Genomic DNA, 10,000 nt, shown 5'->3' on the forward strand with positions numbered 1-10,000 from the left:
TTACCTACTAATTTTATATTGCAAAATCACGAGAAAATAATTATAATGTTGATCTTTTTTTTCAGAATGAGAATGTTGGCCAAGATGTGTACTCAGTCCAGTACTATCAGCACTCAAGGCATCCTGGACGAATGGAACCAAAAAGAATATTAAGGCCAAAGACCTTTCTGTTCAGGGAAGCAGTATGGACTTCTTTGTTTGAAAGAAATAAAATCTCAGCTGCTGCTCTTCCTCTTTGAGTGGCGACATTATTGCCAAAAGGATGACCAAAAACGGCTCCTATAGGAGCCACCAAAGTTATAAAATTCATTTTCATAGTGCCTGATGACTTCGTTGGAAAAAAGGACAACCAAAAACGGCTCTTATAGGAGCAACCACAGTTATGAAAGTCTTTAGCCTTCTCATTAGTGCTCTCATCATTTATGCTACTTATGGCTCATTGACAGTTATGTTATTGAATTTCTGTTTACCTTTCATGTAACTTTATTTCATTAAGCAATGCCCAAAATTATCACCTATCCTAAACCTTTTGTTATAAACCCTTATTCATAATACCCAAACTGAAAAAGAGGACAAAAAAAATTGAACCAAGGAATTCCTATTACACCACAAAATACACATGACAATATGCAGGTTATGCTTGACTACCACAATCAAACCAGAGCAGTGAAGGTGTACAGGGTTATCGTGCAATGACTATCTCTTTTAGTTGTTTAGGTATCAGTACGTGCAGAGGACAGTGTCTAACAATAACCATTTCATGAGGTGAAGTCAGGAGCTAAGCGAGCAGCAAAGGTAGATACCATTTTCTTATAGACATATGAAATGCTTATGACCTCTACCAAATCGCGAGGTTGTTTGCTTCAATAAAATATACAGAATAAAACAAACCAAATAGTAATAACATTTTAATAATGCTAATTTGACCAAAAGGAAAAAAAATCCTCTCCATTTGTTGTTGCTGCATTGTTGTTATAATAATAATTTTATTCTTGTTATTATTATTATTATTATTATTATTATTATTATTATTATTATTATTATATGACGTAATATGGAAATAATAATAATTATTATTTCCAATAATAATTATTTATCCCAAACCAGGATTGCTCTCCTCATGTAATGTTGGGTTTAACTCATCCTGGCTGCACCTGCTCCTGCAATTGTGCCGTTAGGCTATAGGGGTGATATCTGTTTACAAACATTGCTTTTGTTCTTCAAATGTGCCACCACAGGAAAAAAAGGCCCTTTGTTTCAACAGCCAATGTGGCTGTGGTGGGCACATTATGACAGTGGGTGATGTCAATGATATCTTCACTATCTTTCATTAATTTTGTTTGTCATTGCTAATAGACACAGCAGTTACATGGTGTTTTTATTCGTATAATAATACTTCATGCACTTTTCAATTTCAGGCAACTCACAACTCTGCAGGTTAGGTTACAGAAAAAGACTTTAATTTGATTGTTTTTCTCTAATATGACTATTATTGTGCTACACCAATGGAAAAAAAAAAAATGAAAAACAAATATTGCACGTTTATGGCGAGTGGTTATTTCTTACAAAATAGCGAAACTCAATGACTAAGGTTGTTCGTTTTTCGTAGTCTACGTTGACCACAATACGGCACTCCATCAGCATTAGGCCATCTCTTGCTGACATCCTCAACAACAAAAATTTGCATTACCTCTTTGACATCAGAAGTTATCACAACCTAATGCCTCCTTTCTTTGTAGATAAACTGCATCCCTCAACAATCCACGACTCTGTAGAATCAATTAGGATATTTTGTAGTCTCCCCTCCTTTGCTGTGATTTGCAAGAAGCAGATGTCATTGTGCTTTTAGCTTTCCGGAAGGTTTTCACAGAAAACGATACAAAGGGCGTTGCGACAAAAAGGACAAAATTCTTCAATATCCTCTTGGTGCAATCCTTCTGATTCAACGACCACGCGCTGTAAATCTTCACCAATCACTGGCTTCTCATCGTCAGAGTTTTTTTCCCGGGGATCTCAAACAAACAAGCAATCAAAGCTCAAAAGAAAGCAAGAGAAGTGTAAAGAGGTGCACTCGAAGAGTCGTATCACAAACTGCTGTATGACATATTTAGGTCCACACAATGACCACAAACAGAAATAAATCGATGTATACAGCACAACGTTATGATCATTATAATATGATGCGTACAAACAAGGATGACAAACCGAGGAGAAAAATTTGATTTAGCTCGATCTGCTTTCCGTGTGCGTTTACACAAAAAGTTGTTATCATACATAAGTTAATCATGATTCACACTCTGTCGGCTTTGGGCTGGTGAGACAAAACATTTGCTAAAAATTATGGTATTTAGTGGGAACTGGAATCATTTTACCTGGTACAGAATTCCTCTTCTGGCGAGGTTTTCCACCGTCATGATCTCTCCGAGTTCACGGTCAGTCATCCACGCAATTCGTCAATGCAGAATTCATCGAGTAGAATCCTAATCTACATAAGAGGATTTTACATCGTACTTGATAAAGTTGAGTTAGATTTTGTACCAGAAAGAACGTGTGTGGTGTGTTTTTCCTTCGATTTCGGTCATCTTCCGTTCCCCCCTCGTCCGCCATATTGGATTTTCAAGACACGTCAACCGGAGCTCATCAAAGTAGATTGACAAATGAATCACTTGCTTCCCAGGGAAGCTTATTTATATAGGGCGGTCACGTGTTTAAAAGCTAACCTTAGGCCTAATTAGGCCTAAACAAAAGTTTTTTTTCATAGGACTAAGGTTAGCTTTTATGAATGTTTAGGATACTTTCTGTATTGGTGAAACAATGACCTGCAACCCGCGACCTGTGACCTGCGACCTGCAAATTAGACCCGCCGGCTTAATCAGGCATTGCAGTATAAAAGGGCTGTGATTTATGTTCAATTCACCCCACTCAACTTATCAGAGTACTTTCGCCAATCGCAAATATGAATTAGGATCGAAATGGAAGGATAGTATTGTATCTATTGCAATGAGGTGGTAACAGCAAGACAGGAAGCGCTCCTCTGCGATGGCTGCGACAAATGGCAACGTCGGGGTTACAACACGGGAATTTCGAGACAGCAGTATAGATATGCTGTTAAGTCCGGATTGGAGGTGGTTTTGTGATGCCTATATTGCAGTGAGATCACTGATACCGGCCGCCCCGCCATATTGTTGTGTATTTTTTATCTCATTAAATTATTAAGTACATGTAGTGTTTCGAATGGTCGACGAAAAGTAAAACTACCTGACATAGAGAATCTCTGCCATCGATTTTCGCTCGTTGATTCATAGTAAGTTGAATTGCGTTTAATATAACTTCGAAAAAGTTTCAACGACACACTCGATTTCCGCTCGTTGATTCATTGAAGTTGAACTGCGTTTAGTATAACTTCGAAAGCTTCAACGATGCACTCGATTAGAATCGCCTGCACTCACCAACCTTTAAAATTTTTAAGAGTAAAGGCTGAAATTGGTTGAGCGAAGTCGCCTACGTCAAGAAGTGAACTCGCCTACGTAGGCGAGTTCAAAAAGCGTAGGCGAGTTTTGACGTAGGCGAGTTGACCAGTATTCCCTGAGTTTGGACAAAGAGAAGATTTCTGAGATAAAGTGTAGTAACGCCATGCACAGTGGTTAAAGCTGACCGAGCATACGACTGTAGTCACCTTTTGTTTGTCTTTGAGATGCGGCAAACTTTCAAAATCAGGATGTTTCCGCTTTATTGTATCAGAAAAATAATAAATTAACAGAGAAACCCTTTTTGTATCGGAATGACGGCAAAGAAAAGCCCCGGAAGAGAAACTCGGTTGCAACTGTTCACTTATTTGCGTCGCTAACACAAATTTAAATTGCAAAACTAAAGACCTATGCCAGTGACGAGTCTTCTGATAATTGAACCTGTCAGATTTACGTTTATGACATGTTGCAGATCGATCTGTTGCTTGTCTCGAAATTTATTAATTTGAGACTTTTTTGTTAAAAAAAAACACAAATCGTTTCATTTATTTGTTTTCGTTTTATTTCGTGGCAAATGTTTAGATATTTTCATTAAACTACGTCTACCACACAGTCAAACGGAACGATTGTTTCAATCCTTCGGCTTTGGACTGTCAACAGCTGTCAAATGTCTCAACCTTTATTGATTTCCGGCCCAATGCAAATGAGCGTGTAAAGTCAGCCATACACGTGCTCTCCGCGTCGAGTATTGAAAGCTAGTCGAAATTTCAAAATGAGGCCTACCAAAGAGAAATTGTGGACGGTTTTAACAACTGAGAGGGGGGAAAGTTTAAGTTTTTATGAACGGTGTTCCCTTAACAAGTACGAGTGGAGAAGCTATGGAATTTTGTGTGCAGTTTGTTCTTCTGCTGAGTCAGGAAAAGGGATGATCCAGGTACGTGTAGCATTTCGTATTAGACTCGCAGGGGTACTAGACCGCAATTTGCCATCCACACTTTCGCTTTGCCACCCAGGGAACCCCTTAGAGCGAATTGTCCCAAGCGGCCGATCAAAATCGCTCTCCCTCATGTTTACAAAATTAAATTTAAAAAAAATTATGTACTTCGCGTTTTTAAAAAAATGGCCTCAAAACTGATGAAGTGTCCAATCGACAATGGAAGCTCGGTAGAAGCTGAGAAGGCTGAATATACAACTTAAAATTCATTTTTCCAATGGAATTCATCGTAAGTTTTGTAATTCTACAGCTTAGATTAGATCATCACCTGTTCTGATGTACGAATCAACTTTCGTTCGAAGGGTATTGAGTAATTATGAACATCATGTAGAAAGCCTAACAGAAGCCAGTGCAATTTTATCGAGAGCATTTGAAAAAAAAGAAAATTTCACGTGCAAACTGACCTCATCTTATCTCTAAGGGGACCCCAGGTTTCAAAGCGAAAGTGTGGACCCCCGCGAGTCTTCTGACTAGATTACCAAGCAGAAACTCAACGGTCGCCGAGTGTCGTTGATTTTTCAAGAAGCTTTTCTCCATCGTTTTATCGATTCGTTTGGGGGCTAGATTCTAGAATACCTGGCCACTAAAATCTAGAGATTTAAATTCTGCTCCCGCAGTCATCTTATTTGCATACGGTTTTCGCCAGACTGTTGAAGAGTTACTCCTGGCTCCTGCAATACGGTTTTCGCCAGACGATGGTTGCCGAGGCAATGGCAATGGCAATAAGGTTAGGCTTTTTAACTAAGAATTTTTTTCGTAGTTTATTCTGTCATGTCTCAGGTCTTGTCATCCGATACAAATCCTTATATTCCCTCATACTGAGCTTGGGGTACCTGTGTTTAGAGTGCGCTGAGAAGGAAGCACCGGTACCTTCGCGCCTAATAAGAACAAAGAATCAAACTACAAATTAAAGTTACCGTAAGTTTCTAATCATTAGCTAATAGCAATCTGAACATTACGGAACTGACCAAATACTTAAAATGACGTGACGTTAAACAACAATTTTCCATTGCCTAATTAATTGCTTGTGTACATAATAGCCAAAGAGAGGATAAGAGATGAGAATCCAAATGGTGCTCGCAAAGCATCTCTTAATAAGATCTGACTTACAATATAATGCATAAGATATGAAATGCCTCTCTGACTACATATTATGAAGTGACAAGGTTCTTCACTATTACTCCTATTAGCAGGAGTTTGCTGATGTACTGACCTACAGTAGATGAAAATAATAATTATTGAAACAAAGGGTGCCAATGGGGTATAGCTGAAATCATTAAACAGTTTAAAAAATGCTGCTTAGTCCATAGGCAGCCCAAGCTCGCGTCACTACAGACAGCCACTGAGAATTTAAAACGCGTTATAAGACTTTGTATGGGAAATAAAATAAAGTCGATTATGAAGCCCAAAAAAGCTCAATTTAACGTTCATTCAATAAAATGACTAAAAATGATTCACCTCCGGTGTATTCTTGTGCCTTTTGGAGTTTATTTTACAGTTTCGGGAAGTCCGTGTTTTCAATGTTCTAAGGCCCGTTTTAAACGTCGCATTTTACATGTGCCGAATCTAATGCAAATGAGAAAAATCTATTGTTTTCGCTCATTTGCATTAGATTCGGCACATGTAAAATGCGGCGTTTAAAACGGGCCTAAGACGTTTTAGAACATTGAAAACACAGACTTCCCGAAACTGTAAAATAAACTCCAAAAGGCACAAGAATACACCGGAGGTGAGTCATTTTTAGTCATTTTATTGAATGAACGTTAAATTGAGCATTTTTAGGCTTCACAATCGACTGTATTTTATTTCCCATACAAAGTCTTATAACACGTTAAAATTCTCAACGGCTGTCTGCAGTGACGCCAGCTTGGGCTGCCTATGCTTAGTCAGTCAACAACTTAAAAAATGCACTACTTAGTCAGTAATATTAGCAGCAAAAAAGTCCTTTAGTCAGTTGATTGCCATGAGTTTGGCTCCTGCAAATATTTATAGGGTAGAGAACTGAGAAAACCGATAGGAAAATGCAAGTACTGGTGAGGCATTTTTTTGGGGCTGTTCAAGGAAGAGAGAGTTGACTGAGCCTGAAAAACACAATCGTAGGCATGGCGAACGCAGGCTCGTGAGTGGAGTAGTGTCCCCAAATGTTGGAATAAAACGAAGTGGATATTGGCATAATACAAGTCATTTTAATCTTATCGGACTATTTTTACTCTTAAAAAGTGGTAACCTTTTTTTACTAATTTCGTACTTTTAGGGGTCTACTTTGCTCCATACACAATTAAAAAATCACACTTTTATGCCCTTGTCAGACGCTATTAATTGGTGCAAATTATATAATCTTATGATAATGGAAAAGGCCTTTATACCTTATTAAGCAGTTAACCCCACTGGCACCCTCATAATTGGTTGGGTCTTGGTGAGACAGGTTGACAGTTGTAACTGACAGGGCCCTACCGGTAATAGTTTATGAGATCTGATAGGGTCTTAATTTACAGTAGTCTTAAGATACCCACATAAAATCTGGCGTAACTTATAATGAACTTAATAGACCTTTGCCTGAGCACAATATATCCATTGATCAAGAAATATGGCACTGTCAGTTAAGTTTAGCAGCCCTTTTTATTTTAAGTATGCTAAATTAAACATGATACCCATTGGCATGTATCTTACCGTGGTTGAGAAAAACATGGCTAAAATTGGATTCTTTCTCTGTGCTACAATTTTAGTTTGAAACTCGTGCAATCCATTACATACCAGCTCCTGTTTTACATTTCAAGTTCACGGGGCTAATATTTTGCTTTGTATACAGAAAACACAAATTGTTTCAGGTGTGGCCAGGGCACATGCTACTAACTTTTATTTGTTGGCATTAATCTTCATCAGTACATGTGTTATGTAATCCATGGTTACATTTTAGTACAATGCTAAGTTGTTTCACTTTCAGGAGACGGAATGCTTGCAGCTGTACATACATACATACATACATACTTTATTGCAACTCCCTAAAAAGGGTTTTTCAGTTACAAGTTAAATAAAAAGTACAAAGAACAATAATTGATATATAAATAAGAATAAATAAGCAATTAACTAATACAAATCTAAATTATGTGTTTTCCTAAATTGATAAAACACTTTCAACTAGAGTAGTTAAAACAATAGTTATGTGATAGTTTATACTTTTCTATTAAGCAAGAAGTAGTTTGTTTTCAACCAGGCCATTGAAGATACAGCCAATCAGAATACAGGAAGGCCGTTGAATATTCGTCAGTATTCCACCGAACCTCCCTATCAATCAGTGCAATTCAACGGTATCACACTCAACTTTCCCATCGTGCCTTACTGGCAACCCTTTCTTGTGGTACATGTATACCATGGAATATCCCACTCGTCACTTGAATTTTCTTGCTCATGTGTATACCAATCTGAGCCTTTAGGCAAGCATGTATGCCAAGAAAATACAATCAAGTGACTTGTGGGGTTTTGCATGGTATACCATTCAAAAGCATTGTGTAATTAGCATGTATTTCATTTTACTGGTTAAATTATTATAATTTATTGTACTGATGTAAGGTTAAGCACTCATAAAAGTTAGTGCATATTGACACTACTTTTTTAATAAAGTTTGGAAGAAATATTACTTCTTGAGAAAAAGACGCTGTGTTAACAATAATAATTTTTATTAACTTTATTATTTTTATTTATTTATTTATTTTTATTTATTTATTTATTTCAGTATTTATTTAAAGAGGGTAGCACTTAATAGCCAAAGGCTAATAAACTTGTGGCCGTCATTAAATACACAACTATTTACAATCTAACAAATATTGTAAACTAAAATATATATACATTTAAAATAATACAAGATTCGATCACATGATGAAATGATGCAAACATTGTTGTTCGTTAAAAATCTTGGCAAACATGTTCTTTTTAAAACATGCTACAGAACCTAGTTTCCTAATTTCAATTGGTATACTATTCCACAGTCTTGTTGTCGAAACAGCGAAAGAGCGTCCACCCCCTGTTTCTCTTATATATTTAGGACAAACAGCATTAATGCTTGAGTATCTAGTGTTGCAGGGGTGCCGCTCATTATTCAAAATTAAGTGTTCGTTTAGATAATTCGGCAAATGCCCATTAAATCGCTTAAACATAATTAAGCATTATCTATCTTATGCTGCTCATAGAACGGAATCCAACCTAGCTTGTTAAACAAAGCAACTGATGGTGTCATGCGATCGGCATAAGAAATAACGCGTGCCGCACGTTTTTGCATTCTTAAGACCCTATAAACCGACTCTTTATCACAATTTGCCCAAACAACATTAGGGTACGACGTAACGTTAACAGGGCGAATAATGCTATTATAAAACTGAAGTCGCTGTTTAGGAGGTAGACAGGCTCGAATCTTACGCAGTTTGCGATTCTAGAGGCCAACTTTTTACAAACTTTCTCAATATGTTCATTAAATGACAATTTGCTGTCAATTTCTACGCCTAATAAGGTACCACAGTCCACATTACATCTATGTCACTTCCATTAATGTTAGCTACACATCTTTTCCCAGTGATCGTGAGTACTTTAGCCTTGTCTTCATTTAATGGGAGCTTATTTGCTGAAGCCCATAATTGGATTTCAGAGACAGACTTATTTAGTGATGAACTTAAGGTGGCTAAGTTTTTTATATCCGCAAAAGCGGTGACAGTCGTATCGTCTGCGTAAAGGTCCAACTGAGCACTTGTATACAAGGGAAGATCGTTGATAAACAAGATGAAGAATAAAGGACCTAAAATACTGCCTTGAGGGACTCCATGCAACATGAAAGCTTCGCTTGACTCACTCCCATTTACACGGACCACTTGCTTCCTATCCAACAAATAAGAGTGACACCAGGCAAGCTCCCGGTTAACTATACCATACTGTTCCAACTTGCGCAACAATAGCTTATGGTCCACCATGTGGAAAGCCTTTCGATAATCAACCACGACCATGCCGCATACATGATTATTATCTAAGCCGAACAAAAGATCATCAACTAACTTGATTAGAGCAGTCTCGGTACTGTACATCCTACGAAACCCAGACTGTCTAGAATACAACAAGTTATTATCCATTAGGAAAGCATATAGAGAGTTGTGCATATGACGTTCGATTACTTTTGACACCACCGGTAGCACAGAAATTGGGCGATAATTAGAATGATCACTGGCCGCACCTTGTTTGAACAGTGGTGTCACATTAGCGATTTTCCAAGGAGTAGGAAACTTTCCTGTGGAAAACGACATGTTGATAAGCCTTGTTATGCTTGGAGCTGAAATAGGAGCGGCAATACGCAAAAACCTGGCGCTGATTTTATCGATACCTGCAGCCTTATGAGGACTGGTCCCCTTTATAAACTGAAGCACCTGAGCATTGGTTATGTCTGGAATAGAGAAAACCACATCCGGATCTTTGCAAGACTCAACAAGGTTTACCAACTTGGACAAGTCTGATGGTGTGTTTCCGAGTCCAGATCTCACATTATCAGCGATTGAGGAAA

General features: G+C 37.8%; 1 pseudogene; it reads left to right on the plus strand.

The window, feature by feature from the left end:
- The window catches only part of LOC137989233 (uncharacterized), a 6,645-nt pseudogene extending 6,406 nt beyond the window's left edge, over positions 1-239 (plus strand).
- The last annotated feature ends 9,761 nt before the right edge of the window (positions 240-10,000 follow it).

This window comes from Montipora foliosa, unplaced genomic scaffold, assembly GCF_036669935.1.
Source record: "Montipora foliosa isolate CH-2021 unplaced genomic scaffold, ASM3666993v2 scaffold_448, whole genome shotgun sequence".
Taxonomy (NCBI): Eukaryota; Metazoa; Cnidaria; class Anthozoa; order Scleractinia; family Acroporidae; genus Montipora; species Montipora foliosa.